Source organism: Mycteria americana, chromosome 3 (genome assembly GCF_035582795.1).
Source record: "Mycteria americana isolate JAX WOST 10 ecotype Jacksonville Zoo and Gardens chromosome 3, USCA_MyAme_1.0, whole genome shotgun sequence".
Classification (NCBI taxonomy): domain Eukaryota; kingdom Metazoa; phylum Chordata; class Aves; order Ciconiiformes; family Ciconiidae; genus Mycteria; species Mycteria americana.
Genome location: NC_134367.1, coordinates 84,869,101 through 84,891,184, shown reverse-complemented (window position 1 = coordinate 84,891,184; position 22,084 = coordinate 84,869,101). Strand labels below are relative to the sequence as shown.

Genomic DNA, 22,084 nt, shown 5'->3' with positions numbered 1-22,084 from the left:
CTCAGTCCCTATGCTTTGCGTGAGAGGACATGGATGACACAGCAACCTTGCGGTGGCACAGGCTGTTCTCTGCTCATCCTGCGGAGACCTGGGAGGCTCTGGGCTGCTCGTTTGCTCCCCGTGACCAGCACTGCACTTACACATGTGCAAGGGGAAGCCACGCAGCTGTGCCTGCAGTGCAGTGTGCATGCAACGCTACCCGGGGCAGGAGCGGTCCACGATGCAGCCCATCTGCTGCGCAGGAGTGCGATGCTGCAATTTGATTCCCTTTCCTCAAAGTGCTCTTTGAGTGGGGATGGGAGAGGAGAGGAGCGAGTGCCTCTGCTTCATGTCACCACCCTGCAGGCTGGAAGCCGGGCAGCTGCGGGGGGCCGAGGGGCTGCTGCTCCCTGGGGCAATGGTTTGCTTTCTTCCAGGCGGCTGTAGCCGGGAGGAGTGCTGGTGGGAAGCTGTGAGCTTCGCACTCCCGACTAAAATCTCCTGCACGTGACTCTGTCCTTTCTGCCATGAAGGACTGGTCACGTTTTCCATTCTTGATTCCACGTGGCTGCTCTGAACATCCCAGGTTATCTGTGCGCAAACCAGCTGCCTCTCCTGCTGCTCAGCTCTTGACAGCTCACCAGGCCTTCATCGCTGCTCAGCGCCCACATGCCGGGGTCATTAAGGCAGTTAGCACAGTGTTAAGATACATTCATTTTCGGAGGGCTTTTCTTTTGGGAGCTGAGGAATTGAGAGTTGAGATCCTCCCTCCCTCATCAGGCTCCTGACCTGCAGTGGACTTTCAGAGGTAAGAGCACTGCAGAAGTCCTGAGTACCCTGGAGCTCCCATGTAGCACAGGAAAAACCTATTATGGGAAAGCTACTAATAGCAGAGGTAAGCTCTTACCCACATTTTCCACTGGTGTTACAGACTCTGGAGAATCAGCTTGTTTCGGCCAGGTTCCCAAAATGCTTTTTGGTGTTTATCCAAAACAAGCCTGTGCATTGAGGTTTCCTACCCCAAAATTGTCTAATCAAATGAAAGGAATGACCTCAGTTGCACAGATGCTCCTCCATCTGGTCTTACAACTGGAGTGGGGCCAGGACACAACCCCAGCTCGACTCCCCTCTTCTCCCCCAAAAGGAGCCATTTGAGGATGTCAGAGCTCAGTCCAGATCTGACTTTCACAGCTGACCCCTCTCTGTGTAGCGAGTAAAATCCTAATGCAGAAAGCTTTAAGGCAGTTTAGAAATGTGGCCATGCATAAATGTTGGGTGTTTGGCTGGTACTGCTCATAATGCTGTGCAGTCTGGAGTATTTGGGGAACAAAGATCAATCCCATAAGGACGATCTGTCACTTGCACGTCTTCATGTTGACTTGAAGTTTGGCCTTTTCATTCTGCTTGCTTTCTCACTTTCCAAGGCATGTGTGTTGCTCTTCTAGCCATCTCCTATGGTCATGAGATCTGGGGTCACACGTTCTCTTATCTGGGGTTTTCACAGCTGCTGCTCCTTGAAATGGTAGCAAGGGATGCTGAGTTGGGTGGGATGACCTGTTGCTCTCAGGTTTATTTCTTTATAGCATCGCTATCAAGAAAGACTGTGAGAGAAATAATTCAAATACTTCTGGATCACCATAGTCTTGTCAAACTCAAATGTTATGACTCCTTGTGGATGTGGGGTTTGCGAGCTGTTTTACCACAGCTTTTATTCTCCCTTTGGTGAAAAAAAAGAGGTTATGTAATTCAAACTTTTCTTTCTTCCTTCTCTTTTTTGCACTCAAATTTACCATATTTGCAGATAGACTATGCCTGTGTTAGCAGTTGGTGTGGTGCAGGGGGAGCAGATCCATAGAGGTGGCTGTTTGGTGCTGAGGACTTGATATGCCAGGGGATTTACATCAGAGTGCCTCCGTTCTGGTTCCCAGGGACGGGACGCTCATTAGTGGTTGGAGCGCAGGAGGTGCGCTCCTGGAGTCCATCTCCCGGTGTCCTTTCACTCAAAGGGAATCCAGTTAAAAAAATTGCTCCCTGATGTAAATCGAAACATGGCAAGTGGGGCAAATGGGAGATTTGCCTCATAAACTCACTCCTGATGCAAACAAAACCAGGCACACAGAAAGACCTGGCCAGAGACCAAGGTCAAGAGACCAAGCCCAGAGACTCGCTTTACCCTGAGGTCCCACATTGTGCAGCAAACGGGTCCGTTATTTGGCTAGTGAAACAGCTGTTTAGCTTGGCTGAGCAGCTCTCATTCTTTCCTGGATATAGCTGCTACTCTGTTCTTCCCTCCTCGTACAGTTCCCCAACCCTTTTCCAAACCCTCACTAAGTATATACATATATATTATATATGTGTGTGCGTGGGCAGTTGTGTCTGCTGCCGGGATTTCCTCCCAAACAATACCTGTTGTGCTGGCCACAGCGGTTCTCTTGGTTCCCATGCTCAAAGCAGTTTGAGTTTCCTGCTGGCTCAGCAGCAAGACTTTCAGGGCTTTTAAACTTATTCTTCTTTGGGAGCCAAGCAGAGGAGCACAGTTTGCCTGTGAATAGCGAGCTGGCTGGGCAGGCGGCAGGAAGCTTGCATACTAAACCGTGTGAACTTTGAGGAGGGGAGGAAGGGGGCTGGGGGCCGCTGGCTGGGCCTCACGAGGTGTTTGCTGCAGCCCTCTGCCTTATAAACCTATCATCTCAGCATAGGGATGCTCCCCGCCAAAGGAATGAAAATGTCTGTAAATTGGGAATGGACAGAAGCGAGAGAGCTGAAAATGGAATTATAGAGGAAACACGGGGAGGGCTTGGAAAGCGAAGAAGAGTGAGGAGGCTTGGGTTTTAATTATCGACGTGAGACTTGTGCATGTGTTCCCTGCACGGAGCGGTGCCACAGCACCTCGTGCTGCACTGCTGGGCTCACAGGCCCGCTTGCCCACCCCCTCGCTGCCCCGGCAGCGGCCGCACCGTCTTCTCTGGGTAGGGGCAGCTTTTCTGTATTGTCCAGGCGAAATCAAAAGCACAGAAATGAAAACACGCTTCTCTCTTCCCCCCTGCACTCCCCCCTCTAGTCCTTTCTCTTGCTGTCAGCAAAAATTAATAAATAAGCGGGTTCCCGTTCGCAAGGACCAGGCATCATGGCGTGGCTATGAAAGAGAGGTTTGATGAGCAGCACCGTGAAACACCGGCGCCTGCTTGTTGGTCACAGGCGAAGCCGTCCCTGGAGCAGAGAGAGAGGTGTTTTGGCAGGTGCTGTGGCTCTGCTGCAGGTGCAAGCGTGCCGGGGGTATCCTTGGAAAAAGGCGGGAGGTGAGAGGAAGGAAGGAAGGACGGGCTGAGCCCGTCTGCCCGCAGAGCAGCTACCTGCCTCCTGCTCGTGTCTGCACAAGTGAGGAGGTGGCTTTGCCTGTGCTTTGAAAATGAGGTGGCGGAGGATCGTGCATGCCACGCATATGCTTCCTGAGCAAAAGTGGCCCAACGTGGGCATGGTGCCGTGGCGGGTGTTGGTGGGATGGCCCCGTGCGGGGAGAGCTGCCGCACTGGCCTGGCAGGCACTGCCAGAGGGGTGGTGGGGGCTGCAGGGCAGGCACGAGCACCATTCGTGTGTGTAGGATCTATTTTTAGGGTGATGGCATGATGGAGAGAGCCAGCGGGGAGTGGAAATGCTCAGCAGAGTGACAGACTGGGAGATGGGGGGAGGCTCAGCTCGGTTAGTCGTGCCGTAGCATCATTGCAAAGTGATGCGACCTTCCTGGCCTGGTCCGAAATAACAACAACCCGTAGCTTTCCCTCTGTTTGGCAGCACCCTTCTCTGAGGGTTTTCTAAGGTGTCCATTTCTCCAGGCTCTAAATAATCCACAAATACACAGTAAATCCAAGCAGCTGGGGCCCTTGCTCCCCTGCCCAGCTCAGCGCACTGTGTCTAGCTCCCAATCGAGCATCGAGCAACGTGACACGTCTGCTTGTCACCTGCATCCCCCTGGTGTCCCCCCAGGATGAGTGGCCTTGCCTGGAGGTCCCCGAGCGCTGGTCAGATGGGGAGATACGGCTCCGGGTCCCAGAGTGGGCTGGTGGGCAGCCAGCGGAGGTCCTGGGGAGAGCCACCCGCCGAGCTCGTCTAGATCCCAAACAGTCTCTGCCTTAGGCAGCCCGTGGCAGAGCACAGGCACCTCCAAAGGTAACCAGTGCCTTCACCATGGTCTTCTTAGAAAGTACGAAAGCAGTCCCAAATTTGGGAAATTTACCATCAAATTTGTGCATTTTCTGTTCACCTCCACCCCTGGCTCAGCAGAAGCTCAGTTTAAATTACATGTAGTTGATGACTTTGGTGCCTCTGTCTGTTTTTAAGGCTATCCAACATTTCTTATAAGACTAATTGTTTAGCTGCCTGTAAACCCCTGAAAACTTTAGCCGTTTACCACTTAGGTGCTTTTTTCTGTGCTGGGTATCTGTCTCAGGCTGAATGCATCTGGGAAGCTTCAGCAAAAAATGTTTTTGCTTGCTTACAAGAAAGAGACGAGAGAAACAATTTTTTTTTCTTCATATTCAAACATGTTCTTAAAGTGATCTGTTGAGAAACTCTAGCACTTTCTGCCTTTGGAGGAGAGGCTTGAAATTTGGCAGATATCAGGAATGCGCCTTTGGTTGTTCTTCATGGGGGAAAAAAAAAGTTGAACTAAGAAACCTTAGGAAAAAAAAAGTCTCAGATCTCAGACACTCAACAGAAACTTCTTAAGAGTTAGAAGCTGAATTCTCTGAAGGCACTTGCTCAGTAGAGACTTGTTCAAGTCTGGCGGCTAAATCACAGACGAGAGTGCGGCAGGCACACCGCAGCCTCCTGCTGCAGGTGCAGAGCGGCAGCTCTTTGAAATTGTTTTTCCGTGCTGACAGGGCTGCTGCGGTGCTGGGGACCAGAGCCCAGAGATGCTCTCGGGTGTGCTCCTTTGCTGATACTTGGGCGGACACGCGGGAGGACTGATGTGGACTAGGGCTAGGACCTGGCCGAGGGAGGGAGAGAGCCCTACTGCAGTGCAAAGGCTGAGGAGCCCCTGCCTGGAGAGGGGGACCGATGTCAGATGTGGAGCTGGACGTGGGCGCAGGACCAAGGCAGAAGACAGGCTGGAAGGACCAGGAGGAGTCAGGTTTGGGAGCATCTCTCCCCACCAGATCATACCTCCTGCAGAACCTGGGAGACAGCAGACCCAGGGATTTCTGCCACGAGGGAGTTGTCTGTTGTCAGCAAATATTTGGGGAAGCCATTGGCACAGGCTGTGACTCATTCCTGCCTGCTCCCTCAGCAGAGGTTGATGGGCTATCAGTATTCCCAGTTATTCTGCTTTTCAAGCACAATGGAATTAACATCTAAGAAGAGCCAGTCCTGCCGGTGAGTCACGCGGTGGCCAGCGTGATGCCGCATGATGGGATTCCTGCATTTTTGTTTCAGTTTGCCATCTGCAAATCAAGGAAATGACACAAACCTGATGTAGACTGAAAGTGTGGGAACTTTGTAGGGTCAAGCACTTGGCGGTTAGAAATGCTTGATTTAACACTGCCCTTGTTATCTGAGTGCGGCTCCCATCTGCACAGGCATCACAATAGCGTTGCTTTTAGCTGCAGGATCAAATGCATGTGTAAATATTTTTTTTCCCCACAACAACTCCAGCTCTTTTAATGCCCGGGGCAGATGGTTCTCGGCAGGTGAGTGGAGGCCGTGTGGGGAATGGTCCTCGTCCTGCCTCGTTACAGCTGTGCAGGTCGAGAGGATCCCCGCTCCGCTTTCACGCCACAGCAGACTCCAGCCCTTGGCGATGGTGACGGCAGCCAGCGTCTGCGTCCCTGGCCTGCAGCAAGACCAAAACAGATGGAGTGAGATAAATTATCTGCCAAACTTGAACAAGACCCCATCGGGCACATGCAGAGTGAAGTTTTGTATAACTTGTAACTTGACCACAGGTGGGAAAACTTAGGACTCTCATGAAGGCACATCCCCCTTCCCTGGCTGAATATCGGTGCCAGCCTCTGAAGACAGAGGTGCTTAATCTCTTGATTTGAACAGAGCAAGCTAACATATATCTTGCTAATCTTATTCTAGGAGACAGTTGAATTATTTTAGCTGAAAATTACCAAAAGAGTCTGCCCGAGGCAGACATCCAGCATGGAGTATTTGAGCTCGAGCAGCTGAGCTTTGGCAAAGCTGTGCATAGCGGAAAGCAGTCATTAATGGGAAGTGTTAAGCAACTTTAACTCCAGACAGTGCTCACAGGGGGAAATGAGAAACTTTGGCTCTGTGGATGGCCCCACCAGAAAAGACATACGTGTATGCGTGAAATCCTGCCGCTACGCATTCAGTTAGCCGATTGCTACAGGCAAATACTGACCTGCGTTTGTAATACGGCATTTGCAGGCTCCACGGGTAGACTTGCTGTTTTGCAGACTTACCGGTTACTTCACGGTTTGCTGTCGAATCAAATGCTGAGGAGAAATGGTATTTCAGTGATGGTAAAGCGTGAAGGGAAACACATTGGATTTCTCTTTCGCTGCAGGAGGAGGCGCAGGGGGACGGCGACGCTGGCCCCGATCCTGCTGGTGCGTGGCACACATGGCGTGTGTGGCAGGTTGCTTTGCGGGAAGGTCTTGTCATCGTGGCTGTGAGCAGTCCTGGGGACTCCTCCCTGCTCGCCTGACAACCTCTACACCGACGGAGGTTTTGGTAAGGGGTTGAGAGGGCTGCGAAGGTTAGTGGTGGAGGGCTAGCAGCTCTTACCGCCAGTCTGCATTTTCCTTTTCTGCAGGAAGAGATATTTTCCTTTCTTGTTACGCTCCGTCTAGAGCTGTGTAAACAGCACTCTCTCCTTGACGTTGACACCTTCAAATGATTGTATTTCCCTCTTAGCGATTTATTTACCCAAACTGTACTATTTAGTTATTTAATCTTCCCTTTAGTTATTTGATTGTTGTTCATTACTGAATTCTTTCCAATATGCCAATGTCTCCTTGGTACACAAGTGCCTGCAGTTGCTTTCTCTGTTTAGAGGACAGCTCAGTCCCAGCAGCACGCTGCAGAGAGAAGCCATCTTCCTTCTGCTCTATTATACGCTGCTCTTCGCCTCTCTGCAGATCAAAATCAGGCCCTCTTGTTTTATAAACCAGCATCTAGTTTGCTACTCACTCTTATCCCTATGCTAGGCCCTTTTCAGCAGCTGCTACAGATTACTTTTCCAAATATGTTTCCTTGCATTGCCCATGTCCCAGGCAGGAGCTGTTAGATGCTGTTTTCCTTCCCACCCCCCCATCCGAGAAACATTTTTTTGTGAGCTTGAAATCATAATAAGAAACCGAAGCTTGCGCGCTCTTCTCTTCCTCATGACTAAATCCAAAATAATCCTTTAAAAAAAAGAAAAGCTTTACAGGTTTGTAACTCTCCAGCCTGGGAAACAATTCCTTCCCGTTCGCAGCCACACTGTGCACCCCCTGGGGACCGGGCAGGCCGACAGGGACGGTTTGGTTACGTGGAAAGGACGGGGCATTAAGACGGTGAGCAAGGCTCTTCTGGAGAAGGATGGGCCGGAGCTGTCTCAGTCCAGCCCTTGGTTATTCTGGGCACTAATGCATTCTGCCCAGAGGTTTCAAGAGCTGATTGTTTGGACAGGTAAGAGCTTTGGAACGATATATGCACTTTGTATGTGCAGGCGATGCTTCATTTTTATATTTGAAGTGCATTAGGACATGAAAGGAGCCAGTTGCAACCTAGTCTGCAAATGACACCTAAGCCCAGCCTGTGCAACATGCGCTACCTGAAGAGCATTTACTAGGATGTCTGTGCAGATTTCATTTTTCTGAAGAAACCTTTTTGACTGTTTCTTCCCTGCAGGCATTAGAGGTGGAAATAGGATAGGTTTTGGACCTAACCTCACAATCAGGGAAAGGAGAGAGGCAAAGGGCTTTGCCTGGGTAGCTCCCCAGTACCATTGCGTTAAACTGGCAGTGAACTGGAAGCTTCTCCAAAGCTGTGGGAGCCAAATGTCCCACCCTGTTTGCCTGTGGCTGCCAGGTTAATTTTTCTTCTTTTGAGGTCTGAACCCTTCAAAGCTTTGTTTTGTATGGGTAAATGAAAACTAGCTACAGCCTATGGAGAGACCTGGAAACCATTTGGTGCAGAAAGATCACAGGACTCTGAGAATGAATGCCGACTTCTTTTTAACTGAAAATAATATATACATTTAAAGAGCAGAACATGCAAATACGTTCATAATGGCCGCTATCAGGAGCTACTGGCAGTTTCTCTGAGCAGAAAAGTCCTTGTCTTGGAGATTTCTGCTACCCCTCAGGCTTCTGTCCATTTCTATGTTGTTACTTGCAGTGTTTAAGCCCCATTAAGTTTAAGTGCATAAATTTTCTTTGGCTATTCAACCCCAGCCACTTTTGGGAAGGAATTGGCCAGAATCCCTGAACCTAAAATAATCAAACGTCTGTCGTTCCATTAAAAAGGCTGCCATTTATCTGACAAGCAGTGCAAAATGGAATAGGTAGCTCAGTACAAGCATCCTGCAAGAAACCTGTTGTTGCAAAACCAGGCAAGTGGCTTGCACATAAGCAGATAAGATACCTTTACCAATACGCAGGTTGTTGCACGGCATGTCAGTATATTTGGTTTCATAACACGTGTTACCTTTATTATCAGCCTCTCGGTTTCTACCACTCTCTTTAGAAATATTCCAGCCACAGCTTGTAACTTTTACAGGCTCATCCAAGGAGCATGGCCTTTCAGACACTTCTTTCGTGAGTATTTGTTGTGCTCCAGGAGAGGATGTCTTTGTTTCAGGATTGTTCTGGGCATGAGAAATAAAAATCAAAATGGAGATGGTGGCCAGCACAAAGAACCAACCAAAGTAATTTTAATGAATTTATTTCCATACCTGCCAATCCACCCTCCCCTGCAGGAAAACAACTCTCAGACGAATAAAGCATATGGCACGGAAGATGGAGTGCCGATGCCAAGTTTGTCTTTGCCATAGCAGAACTCGCTGCAAAATGCTGAATCTGCAGATCTTCTCCTGGAAATGCTCTTTGAGAGAAAGGGGAAGGCATACTCCCACCGCCTTTTTAGCTGGGCTTGTGTGCTCTCACTGTTTAAATCCTCAATGGGTCGGACATTATCGTGGCTGCAGTGCTGGACAGACACACAGTACTACATTCAAACTAACTGCCGTGGATAGCAGTGCATGTGGCAGCAGCAAAGAAAGCCCATCAGTGAGGTGGGCTAAATATTTGAGAAGGATCTGAAGCCCACACTAACCTGCCTTCTGCATGCATGTGGGCTAACTAGCTGTGACAGCTGCCATTTCGGCAAGCAGGCATGCCTGCTGCCGTGTGGTTAGACACCCTCTTCCTGGCCATGGTTTGTTATCCAGTTGGTGTTTATGTTGCTGAGAATATTTGAGGACACGACCATATTTGAGCTGTCCAGAAGTGAGGTGTTCAGTGTAAGTCCCTCCATCACGACTTGCTCTACAGCGAGCGGAGAGACAGCCACCCCCACGGGTTATTTATCCTAAAATAGGTGTGGATGCTGTGAGAGGGTGCCTCTCTCTCTCCATAAGCTCAGAGAAAACCCTCAATGCCAGCTCAGGCTGTGGCCAGCCATTACAGGTCTGTCTGCTCCCAGCTCAGCTCCGTCAAGTGGGGCTCTGGGAGGACACGTTGCTGGTGGGTCCTGATGTGGCACAGGTAAATGGGACCTCAACGCCAAGCTGCTCAGCTCTCTTCTGAAGGATGTAGGATGCTGGAGGAACTTTAAGTGCCTCTCAGCAGTATGCCTCTCCACGGTCGGGCGACAGCTGAAGAGGAGGTTTGAGTGTCTAAATTAAGAAGTTAGGCATCTAAGGTCTTTATTGGACCTATCTCTGCAGGGACTGAAGCTGAGCAGACTTATATAAAAGGAAAAAATCCCCTGCTGAGTTACTGTAAGCTTTCAGACAGCTATGGAAATATTTGTGTTGTGTACTCTTACAGACGTTTCTTCTATAGGCGCTCTCAGACCCGAGAAATGAGGCCATCATTTTACCTGGACACGTGCCATGGGGATACACCATGGGTTGGGTGAGGGGTGCTGCTCGCCCAAGACCTCTTGCAGCACTTTGGCTTGGAGATGTTTCGTAAGGTGGGAGGTGAAGTCCCCACTTTTGGACCCACGTGTCAGGAAAGCCTCCCACTGTGGGTAAGAAATGCCTCTCTTTCCAGAAAGCAGAAGATACCCAACAGGGTGATGAAATTAATGGGCTGGGGAGCTCCTTTGTTTAAATGAGTGCTGGGAGAGGCGGGGGGAGGCTTGATTTTTCACATGGTTAATGTTCCCAATCCTCTTTTTAGTCCTCTCATGGCAACCTGTGTACTTTGCAGTTCAAAGTCACATGAATCTCTGCTCAGCAGAAATGTAAATGTTTTGATAAAACTGTTCTTAACAAGTTTGATTCGTTTAATCAGCTTGATTAACTGCAGAGCTTTATGGCCTTTAATTGGGAAGGATTTACTATAAATTACCATTTTTTGTAATTTTGTGAAGAACGTGGCGGTGCGCAGGATCTTGCTGCCTTGGCAGTGGCGTGGGAGGTGCCTGTCTCTGGCACCAGCCGTTCCCCTGCAGCTTCACGTGTTTCAGAGCCCTGGACACCTTTGGGTGCTGAGCCTGCCCGCGAGGCCAGGCGGATTCTGGGCGAGGGGCAGGATGGACATGCAGCTGGAAGCGTCTCCATAGACCCTATTTCTTTTCTCTTGTGTTTGCATCTCCTAGATGATTAATCTCCCCTTCCAGTAAAAATGCAGCATGCCTCTTCTTCTTACAAGTCCCACAAGAAAGGAAGCACAGTTGTCCACAACAGCCCTCTCCTTGTTTTGGTTCATAACCAGCCTCAGCCTGCACTGGGTTTTCAAAGGCCAGCTGAACAAAATCCCCAGGTTTACCAGTAAAAAGAGAAAAAAAACGGTTGATCAGAAAATCTCGGCTTGGGTACACGTCACAACTGGTCTGTCCTCTCTTCCATTTAATGTGGCAGACTGACAGGCTGTAAAATAGGTCCAGCTGGAGAGAAGATCATTTTGTTTTACTCTGCCCAGACTCATTTTTCAGAGCTGAATGTCCAGTCGTATACCTGTGTGAAACCTCCAAGGCCCTGGAGGCTTAATGCAGCAATATCATTTTTTTAATAGGCAGTTTATTGTCCACATTACATTTTTCTGTGCCTTTTGGTCAATATCCCAGACTAGAGAAACCAAGGAGAGATTGAGAACAAATGAACTCTCCCCTTAAATTTAGAGTCTGCCCAAAGCACCGGAGCAAGCGGGGCATCGACACAGTCTCTGCACCAGCGGGTTTGCTCTTTGCTCGGCGAGCACCATTCTCCCGTCGCGCTGCCGTGCTGCAGAGCCGCTGCTCAGCGGGTCTCGGGGGTCTTGTCATCAAAATGCATGGGCTGAGCAACATGGTTTCGCAGGTCTCTTCAGACAGCTTTGCACTTTTACTCCCGCCCGACTCTGAAGTGGAATGGCCCCTGAGAAAACAGTGTATTTCATAAGAAAGGAATGTTTTTCATCCCTTCCTAGCACTTCCATGGTCCTTCTGCATGTACGGCTCTCACAGGCCAGCATGATGCAGGAGGAGACATTTCTAACGGCAAACAACCCCGTTCCTTTTTCACCTTTGACATTTCTACACGATATGAAAAGCTCTTGGCCGTTCACCAAAAGTTAGTATTTGATGCTTTTTTTGCTTTTTTCTTTTTTTGCACAGACTAAACATTCACATGCCATATCCTGAACGAGCAGTCGTTTTAATGGACGCGCTGCCAACAAAGACACTTGGGTTTAAGTGGCTGATCCTTTGCGACCGTAACGGCTTTTAATGAAAGGTTTTGTCTTCATAAGGCCAGAATGTTCTTTATCTAGCTTTGGCTTTTGAAAGAAACACCGCAAATGTTTTTGGGTTGGATGTGAAATGTTGTGTAAATTCTGTAATAGCAAGGTGGAAAATCTGTCCTTTCCTTATTAATAGGCTATATATCAAAACAGGGGAGGTTAAAGCCTAAATGGTTTTATACACTGTGAATTCACCAGAGTTTTACATCCCCAGCAAGGGGAGTATTTAAAAAGAGAAGAAATGTGTAAAAATAAACGAAACTAAAGAAATATTTGTGTGTGTTTGGTGTTTTTTCTTTTTTTTTTAACTAGATTTAGCTTTTCTTTTCAACTCCTCTTCTCTGAAGTTGCTTGCACTTCGGGGCTGTGCATCCTGAACCCCGGTGGGCTCTGGCAGGAGCAGGCACGGACACGGGAGCCCCAGATGACTCTTCACAAAGGCAGAGATTCAGACCTGTCCTTCAAAAGGATTTCAGTGCATGCTGCAGCCGCTGCGATGTGTGTTTGAGGCTGAGGAGGCCACAGCTTACTGGTGCAGTCAGAGGAAACGGCAAAAAGCTCCATCAGCGTTCAGGATGCAGCACGGTTCGGGCGGCTTGGAAAAAGAAAGCCTTATCGCTGGTTCCTGGATCCAAGGAGAAAGCAGCTATGTGTTGCTGATTACCTCCTGGGAGAAGTAGCAGATGACTGACAACTTTTAAATTGCTCTTTCATCGTGCTGTGTGAACTGCAGATGGGGACCGGAGCTGCACCGGAGGCTGTTGCATCACAGATGATGCTTTCGGCAGAGCTTTGCAGAAAAAAAAATGAAAGTAAATGGTGTTATTTTCAGCCTGAACAGTGAGCAAGTTCTCAGTATCTAAATGAGAGCCCTTGAAGTAAGCTCCAGGTGTTGCAGGAAGTGGTGGAGGTGACTCAGTAAATGTCACACTTCCCTCCAAGTCAGTTCTGAAGTGGTGTCCAAAAATAACATTTCATGGGCATCTGGCTGTTTGAGATGGCCCTGCTTTTTCATGACACTCAAAGCTAGTGCTACCTGGCACCTTCCCGATTTTACATCACCTTTCTTGTCACAAGTGTTTGCCTTTATCTTCCTGTCTTTGTTCTTCCCTATAAAGCCAAAGATATGACCAGTTAAGTCCTGTAGGTCTCTAAAAACAAGCGTTAACCCCTTTCGTCCTCATTCCATTGCTTTGATGCATTTTCTTAAATATTTATGCCCCTTGACTAGTCGATATTTCTTCCACCATTTCAGGCCAACATATTTTTCTTTGCAACTGCCCTATTCAAGCATTGATGGGGCGATTAAACAGCTGTCGGCTTCAAGCAGGCAGAGAGTGGTGCAATGGAAAAGAAAAACCTTTTGTGTCTAACCGTGCGGACTTTCGCGTGCCTGTGCGTGTTATATGCAGGCAGTGGGAGAGGGCAACCGAACCCCACAGCTTCTGAGATGGGGTGAAGGGCAGCCAGCTCACCCAGCCCACCTCCTCAGCCGTAAGCAGGTGGCTGGTTACTGTCATGCCAGGCTCTGGTCTTTACGGCTCTCCATGTGCCCGTAGGCGTGCTGGTGGGGAGATGCTTCACGCTCAGCCTGTGGCTTGGCGATGGGGGAACTTCAGCAGCAACGCCAATGTGGGATCTTACTAATCCATGGCCCAAGAGTTGACCCCTTCCCTGGGGGAAAGGGGAAACGTCTTACCCCACAGCAGAGGGGGTCAGCAGGGGTAGGAAAGTCCGGCTCCTTACTGGTTACACTGGAGACTAAGAAGTCCCAGGAAGAAAGGGGAAGGGAGGTTGGAGTACAAAGAAGTCCTAAAGGTTGTGTTAGGGTAGAAGAGAAAGCGTGGGCACGCCATCCCAAGTCCTCTCTCCCTGAATGCAGACTTAGGAAACCGGGCGACACACGAACGGGGCCGCAGCCAGAGCAGCATCAGCTATTTGTGCCTGGGCTTTGCAGGCTGTGGGTGCCAGGCAGGCAGAGGCATCAGGATCTTTGCTATTCTTCATGGACAAGTCCCATAAACTTCTGTAACTGCTGTCTAGTTTAGATTTTGTAAACTAGCACTTCTGTTTTTAGCACTTCTGAGCCTCACCTGAGAGTCATTTTCAGGTAGTTGTCTAACCACAGGGTGTCCGCTCCTGCAGGTACAGGGATGCTTTAGACCAGGTATGGGTACCTCCTTAAAGTTAATCCTAATACATTACTACAAGGAGGGATCTCAACCCCAAACCACCCCAGCCCCGAAGGAGTTGCCTTGCAGCGGTGGGTTAGGTGCTGGGTGCTGGAGGCAGCCTTGGCCACGCTGTCAGCTGCCCTGGCTGGTGGAGATGGACAACACTCCCGGAGTCCTGCCATGGCCGCTGTGCTGGGGGAGAGCTCTGCGGAGGTGCAGCGAGGCGGGCAGGCTGCCTGCCCACACCCCAGCCCTCCTGGGTGGCACGCAGCAAACTGCATCTCATGCTGGCAGCGAAATCACCCCAGAGCCCCTTGCCTTAGCATGAACTGTCACTTCCCGCTTTCACAATGACAAGGTTTCATATCCTTCTTACAGCAGCTCTTTCCTGGAGCTGCCCGCGCTGCGGGCCAGCCCGCCCAACCGCCTTCTCCTGATGGAGGCTGGGGCTGAGCTGGACGTCCTGCTGCACCGCCTCCACCCCATGGCCAGGCCTTCGCACAGCTGTGGGGTGAGCGCTCGGGTTCGAGGAGCACCTCCCTTCTCCGTGGCCGCAGCCTGCGGGAGCACAGTGTGGGCTGGGAAAGGAGATGGGGATGGGATGGCAGGGAAAACCCTGTCCTGTGCTGCGGGATCCCAGCGGGCACAGGCAGGGACCGTTCCTCTATGTCCATCGTCCTCTGCAGCACTGGCAAGCATGTTGTCCTAAACACATGTTCCCTCTCCTTCCCCTTTTCAGCCAGTGCCCGCTGTGCTCGCGCCTTGTGTCAGGGTGCCTGGATCCACCTGGGCTGCTCGTCCGAGTCAGTGTCTGGTGAGCAGTGGTGCTGGGGCTCTTCCACTTCTGTGCCCAGGGCAGACGGATGAGCTGGAAGTGCCTGTGTTACTGGCTCAGTTCAGGCTGGGGATGCCCTTTGGAGCAAACCTCCTAGTTGCTCCCACGCACTCTGCCTCTGTTCACCGTGTGGGGTGGCCTCGGAGTGCCTAGGCTGGGTTCCTTGTGGAGGAGACTAAACTGGAAGATGGTCTCCAGGAGCACCCCGTCCGCTTCGCAGCTCAGCCCATAGGGCCAGACTGCAGCCAGTCTGATGTAACCCCCGCTAAAATGTGTGTTACGTGGATGTCATATCACAGAATCACAGAATCGTATAGGTTGGAAAAGACCTTTAAGGTCATCGAGTCCAACCATATCCTCAGCCCCAAGCGCTTTGCCCTACAGATCTGCTCCTACTGGGCTGCATGACTTCTCCTGTAGCCACAGCCCTCGTGACTGCTGCTGGGATAAGCGAGCAAACCTGAGCTCTCCTGGTAGTGGCCACGGCCCAGCCTTCTGGGACGTTATGCTACGCTGACATTGGTACCAGGCAACTTTGACACACCAAAGTGTGAACTGTAGCAGTTCCGCAGTGCTGGCAGAAACCCACGATGCCATGGGAACCACCGCAGTTGTCCCAAAGGCAGCCCTTGGGGTCTTTGTCTTTAGTTCTCTGCTGCAAACGGGGGGTCGCAACGTTTCTGTACCTGACAGGGGTGTGATGGGGGTCAGAGGGATCTTGCAGTCCTTGAAAGACCCGGGGGCACTACAGTGAGGGGCACTGCAGAAGCACTTGGGTGGCAGCACCCCCTCAACCACGTCCCCGTGCCATGCCTGCGGCCCCCACATGGGCTGCAGAGGTGCGGGAGGGCAGGCAAAAGGCACAGGGGCCAAGGGATAGGTTTTGTTTCGGAACACTCGTACATCCCAGGCGGTGGAGATTTTGTCTGCGCGTCATTTTAACCCCATAAGTACAGAAAATAGGAGCTGCTTTGCTTCTCACTTATACTGAGGGGATTGTGTCTGTGTGTGCGCACATTATGCGTCGCATTTCCCGGCACTCAGAGCAAGTTTTCAGGGCTTCTGTTGTTCTGCTTCAAAAATTCCTACCTTTTTGTTGGCTGAGATGAAGGAACCCTTTGGAGAATGATGTCACCTGTGCCTCAAATACTCAGAAGTTTTTGATCATGGGTTTTCAGGGTCAGGCTTGCTGATTTACAAAGCGTATACACCTGCTCTTCAAAACTTGTAAAATGTGGAAGCAATTTGCGTATGGTTGGGAGAGGTGCTCACATGCTTGAAGTTTTGCGTTTTTTTGCTCTGTCTTCACGATTTCTGAGTCCCTGGGGCTTTTTACTGTTTCTTGCAAGCAGACCCAAATGGCTTCTGAGGAGCACAAGGCTTTGGCCCTTGGAATGCAGGAGTAGGTAGCTCCAAGAAGCGGTCAGCCCTAACAGCAGCTTCTTGTGCGGACCCTTCTCACTTTTCTCTGGGAAGGAGCGGGCACAGAGCACCCTGCCTGTCGCCGCGAGCCCATCCGAGACCACAGCCTTACGATCTCCAAACCGTTGCATTAAGAGGATGGCATTTGTACCCTTTCCGAGCCACGGCAGCCGTGGTCACGGGAAGGCGGCAGCTGAGTTTGCAGGCCTGGCGGTCCCCTGAGCGGCAGGAGCAGGCTGCGCCTCTCTGACCTTTACAGTGGGCTCAGCCCTGACGGGCCGCTCAGCCCGGCTCCCTCTCTGCCGAGGCTGCGGGGCGGGCAGAGGCAGACGTCTCTGAAAAGGTCAAAGCGGCGCAGCTCGGTGCTGCTGGCGAGGGAATGGCGGAGGGGGATTTCGGGCTCATTCCTGGGACGACAGCTGCGGGGTGGGAGCTCACGCCGGCCCCCGGCGCTGGCTGCGGGGGGACTCCGGCTACCGGCCGCCCCGGCGGTGGCACCTGCGGGTCTGGAGGGGCACCCAGCACGCTGCGCGGCTCTCTCGGGGTCTGGCAGCCGCGGTTTCCTGCTGGGGCAGGCGGCCGTTGCAGGGGATGATTCAGAGCTGCTCAGCAGGGCAGCGGCTTTCTCGCGGGGAAGCACGAAAAGCCCCTCAGCGGGCAGGCGCAGGCGGGTGGGAGCAGGGGTGGGGGCCGTGCCGGGACCCGGCGGCACTGCGGCGCGAGCGGAAAGGCACACCGCGCCGCCACTTGTGCCGGTGCTCAGCACGACGCCCAGCACGTGCGGCGGGAAGCGGCGCGGGGCCGGTTCTCCTTGCGCTGGCTCAGGGTTTACGTCAAGCCCCCCGAAGCTCCACGGAGCCCGTGGACGCGCCGGCCCCCGCCGGGTGGTTGTGAGCCATCCCCAAGCATCTCTGGCGGGCACGAGCAGAGCCGTCGGCGGTGGGCGATATGGCTGTGCCTGCTGCCCTCCTTACAGGTACAGTGCTACTTAGCAGGGCTTCGCGTAATTTCTCAAAGGGAAGGATTTGGCAAGACGGAAAAGAGGAAATGCAAATTTTTTCCTTTATTTTTATTTTTTTTTTGCTAGGGAAGCCACAGCCTTTCGAAGTCACCATTCATTTTAGCAGCCGAGGCAGCTGCGCACAGCAGATTCGGTGACCGGACGCTGCGGTCCGGTTGTGTGTGTAGTCGATGCAAAGCTTGGAAAATAATAAACACAAGCTTCCCCGAGCAGGGCATGTCCGTTATTGCGTGCACGCTGTAATTCAGGAACTAGCAGATGTCTGAGCTTCGTGCCCAGTCTGACAGAGACACGAGAAGGGAACTGGTTCAGGGTTTGTGCACAGCTGCGCCGGTCAGATGACTGTCAGCTGAACCTGCCCCCAAACCAGCCCTGATTTATCATAGCAGGGACTCTGACCTTTGTTTGGTCACAAAAATACCATCTTGGAAAGCTCTCTGAAGGCTTTGTAAAGAAGGAGAGCGGAGGTAATAATAGTTCAGGGGCGTCCCTGTAAAGGACCCTTTGCCTGCCGGCTGAGATGTGCAGCCCTCTCTCTCCACGTGCCTCTCACCGGGGCTGCTCAGAGGCAATCACAACAGACGTTTTCAAGGGGCCTGGCTCGCGGGATGGCTAACAGTTTTGCTTGCATTTGTCCGGGGGTGACAGGGCATTGCTCGGCCTGGCGGTCTTGTTCCCGCCTTCAGGCAAGTGGTGCAGCCTGGTGGCTCAGAGCCATGACGGGCCCGTGGCTGTTTGATGGCCGGGGTGACAGGAGTTGGCAGCTGCCGTCGGATCCTGTGCCACGAAACCAGTGTATGTTGGCAACCTCAGCCCAAGCTGAGCAAGCCGGGCGATGTTTCTCACCGTCAGGGCCTCCTTGCTTGGAACTTAAAACTTGGGCTCAAGATCTGCTCTCACGTGGTGGGGTGGCCAAAGGCTGTCTGAAGATAGCTCTGCAGATCGGTGTGGCCGGGACTCGACCACATCTCCAAACATAGCTGAAAAAGAGAACTGGAGAAGCCTGTGGATTTCCTTTCAACCTCATCTGCTGTGGCTGGGCACATCGTGCTGCAGACCGTTGCGGCCACAGCTGAGTTGTTAAAACGCTCGGTCGGAGAGCCTGAAGCCGTCTAGGCGGTGCTCTGGGTGCCTTCCCTACGCTTCGGTGAGACCATGGAAGAAAGCAGGCTGCCGCCTGGGCTGCACCTGCTGGGTGTGAAAATGGGAGTGTTTTCTTTTAAATGAAAGTGCTGCTTAGCAGAGTTACGTATTCACCAACGCTCCTTTTCTCTCAAAGTACAGAGGGTAATCGTCTTCGCCTACTGCGTAAAGTGATAGGGACTTGCCGTTTGCAGGAAGAAGGGAGCACAGGTTGGTGGCTAAAACTCTGGAGCGGCAACTTGCAGGTATGAGCTCCATTAACCCGCGGGCTCTGCCACACTGAGTCGTAATTACAGATAGCTATTAATTCCTTCCAGTTCTTTTCTCCAAAACGCACCGATGAAGGCTGCGAATGGATCCTGAAAGACACTGCTGTCAAAGGGACCTCAGCAGGCAACCCTGCAGAAAAGGCTAACGCTGTGCAACACTTATCTGTAAAAATCTGTGACTCGTTCCCCGAAGGCGGGCGCACGAGGAGGCGCGGTGTTTGCAGCAAAGCCGTCTGTAGCTGCGGCCCCGAGGGAATCGTAGCTACTGCTGCCAAATATGACTCGGTTCAAGACCTTTTCCTCAACCTTCACAGCAGCATGTTAAGTTTCATAGTTTAGCTTTAAACACGCGGCACAAAACGCCCCTCAGAACAGCAGGCAGAATGCCACCAAGTTGCAGGGATGACCATAAGGAAGTCGGGAGATCAGGGTACGGCAGGACAAGAAGAATGTGCCAAAGTCGGTGTTCGCATAATTTGTTTGCAGTGAGTCATGGTCTTCCACTTTCACACGTCCCCTCAGCCTCCTGCACAACGATGCACTGTCTGTCTTTGTGGCGTTCTGTGAAACCACCGTGTCTCTCGGCTTTCCTGGACAGTCCTTTTTTCCCTTCCCTTCCCTGCCCTGGTGATCCTGCAACTCCACGATGCCTGCAGTATCGTTTCATTAACACCTCTGATTTTGAATGCTTCAGTGATATTTACTTAAGTCCTGTGGCCGCATCGAGGAAAAAATTGATCCTTTTACCAAGAGGAGCCTAATGGAAAGGGTGTTTCATGAAAGGAACGAAAGTTTGGGAAGAGGGGGGAAAAGTCAACTGAGTGCAAACACTGATTAAAGCTGTTCTCTTGCTCAAAACGAATACTAAGAAAACTTGCTCAGTGGGTCACGATGAGCTCATTCAGTCCACTCGATTACTGGAAAAATCTTCCACTTTGAGAAGTATGCATGTGTCTGTGTTGAGTCAGAACCTGGCACAGCAGCTTCAGTGCACATTTTTGTTATTAAAAAGTCCCCTTTGTCTTTTGCAACCCTAAAAATATTCTGGCCCGAACACTTTCTGTGTTTCGTGTTTTTTACATAGAAAATGTGGGCACTGTAGTGTTACGTTTCACCTGGAAGGTGATAGCTTTGGGCCTAGGGTGGGTCCCTTTTCCTACCTGCAACACTTCAGCGTTGGACATCCTTTTATTTGCTGTCCAACCGCCTTTTATTTAGTATACAAATAATGGCGTATGAAAAGGTTGCAAGTGCACACCTGCACACGCTCGTATGCAGAAATTGCATTTTGAAAAGCTCGCTGAAAGCGTAGCAAAATTTTTCTGCTGAACTTCTTGGCGTATTTTCAATGCAAAGCTGGCAGCTATTGTATAATGCCTCCAGCCTACAGGACGGGAGCCTCAGAGAAAATGATGTGTTCGGTGAGACTGAAAAAACAGTCGCAGACACCACAGAGCTATGCTGGGACGGGCACAGCAGTTGTGGGGAGGGGTCATGGTCAAATACGCTATTTCAAGCAAAATCTGAGATGAGGATGTGTTCTTAGCCACAGGAAGAGCGTTGTCTTAGTCAGAACGGTTAATCATGCAACACGAAGAGAAATACATACTGTAAGTCCTCAAGATTTCTGTTTCCAACAGCTTTTTTCCTCCTCTGAAATGACTTGCATATATTTTGGTGCTGCTCATTCGCAATATGGTAGCATCTGCGCTCTGGCTTTGTTGATGGAAAGCTGGAGGTTCTCTGGGTGGTATGAGCCATGCTTCTGTCACAGAGTTAGCCTCCATGTGCCTCTTTTTGGGAGGCAGGCAGAGAGAAAGAGAGGAAAAAAACCCGTCCTGCTGACGTCAATGAAGACCACACTGTGCTGGATAATATTACTGTGTACCTCAGCCGCCCACTCCCTTTAATTCACTAGAAACTAAGCGAGCTGTTTTGAAACCCATCACTTCCAGCGTGTTTGCACCGTTCTCCCTCGACCAAAGGCTATTAACTGTCAGGAGCTTGAAAGCTACCTGATTCCTCCTTCAAAGCACTGAGACGGAGGGGATTTCCATGAGTAATAATTTCAGTCTGTGCCTGTGCAGCGCACCGTAGGCTAGAGTAAATTGATCCAGCTGCTTGCAAGACGAGATGGAGAAGTGCCCGGGGGAGGCGGGAGCACGGCACCAGATGGAGCTGGATGCTGTTGTCCTCACGTGGGCTCCCCAGCTGCCGGGCATGCTCGGGCTCGGCCTCCGCCACGAGCGGGGAGCGCCCAGCCTTCCTGCCTGCGCTGACTTGCAACGCGAGGCAAAGGCACCAGCACATGTTGCAACGTCTTCGCTTGTAATAAAGAGGATAATTTTAGATTAGCCAGAACTGTCATCTCCCCCCCCACCCCCCCTTTCCTCCCTGCTCCACGTCCTCGCCACGCTGACCCCAGTATTTCGCGCGTGTGTTTTGCTCGGCAGCAATCTTCTCTGTGACAGAGGCTATAAAAGCTTCCGAGGGGCCAGCTACCTCTACAAATAATAAAAATTGGCAGGATTAACCTGTAACCCGAGGCGACGAAAATACAGATTCCTCTAGCCAGATGGCAGAGTTCAAAGATCCACTCACTTCCTGGCGGAGGTTGCACAAGTTAATTTTTATCCTTGTTAAAAAGAAATAAGAAGTGAAAACATAGCAATAAAATGTGTGCTGCTTGCTATCTCTGGTTTTAATCACATTTCTTTTATTCCTTTGTGTTTTGTTATTCGAGGTGTTAGGAAAATACCATCTTTCTCTCTTCTGGAGATGTTTAAATCCCGCTTGGGGTTTTTTGGTATTTTGCTGGGGTGTTTGTGTGATCAATTCAATTTAGCCTATTGGAAGAAGAGCACTATATCGGAGGAACTAATTAACGTAGCAGGAATGCAATTCGCTTATTTTTTTAAAGGAACAATTCCATTCGAGTTGCAGGGAAAAGAGACGGCACCCGGGATTCGGTGGCCGCTTCCTTGCGGGAGAGCCCGGGGCCGGCAGTGCCACTGCAGCCGCCCGGTGCAAGCCGGGCGAGAGCCCCGTGTGCTCAGGGGGCCTGGGGGCTGCCCGAGCCCGAGCTCTCCGTCCAGTTCACGGAGGGAGAGACCCCCGTGGCAGGCGAGGTGCAAAGCCATTCACGAGGTCGCCAGAGCGCGGGCTGCGCAGCCGTGGGGCAGGGGCGGCGGGGAAAGGCATCCCCCAGCGCTGGCACTGCGTGCTGGGGATAAGAAACAGGGCAGGGCGGCTTTCCCTCCCAGCTGCAGAGCAGCTTGCTCGGCAGGAGAAAGTCATTTTACGGAGGGGGACGCTGGAGCAGGGGAGCGGGACGCGGTTTA

At 51.3% G+C, this 22,084-nt stretch overlaps 1 long non-coding RNA gene across 6 annotated transcripts in view; it reads left to right on the top strand.

The window, feature by feature from the left end:
* The window catches only part of LOC142406997 (uncharacterized), a 60,699-nt gene that overhangs the window by 25,786 nt on the left and 12,829 nt on the right, over positions 1 to 22,084 (top strand). The window contains exons 5-6 of one of the 6 annotated variants that reach the window (XR_012774773.1): positions 9,996 to 10,185; positions 12,227 to 13,825. The exons of 1 other annotated variant lie outside the window; for it this stretch is intronic. This is a non-coding gene — a long non-coding RNA (uncharacterized LOC142406997). Of the gene's footprint in view, positions 1 to 9,995; positions 12,171 to 12,191; positions 13,826 to 22,084 lie in introns of those variants that run through there. 4 more of the 6 variants (XR_012774771.1, XR_012774772.1, XR_012774775.1 and 1 more) reach the window with 4 other exon arrangements.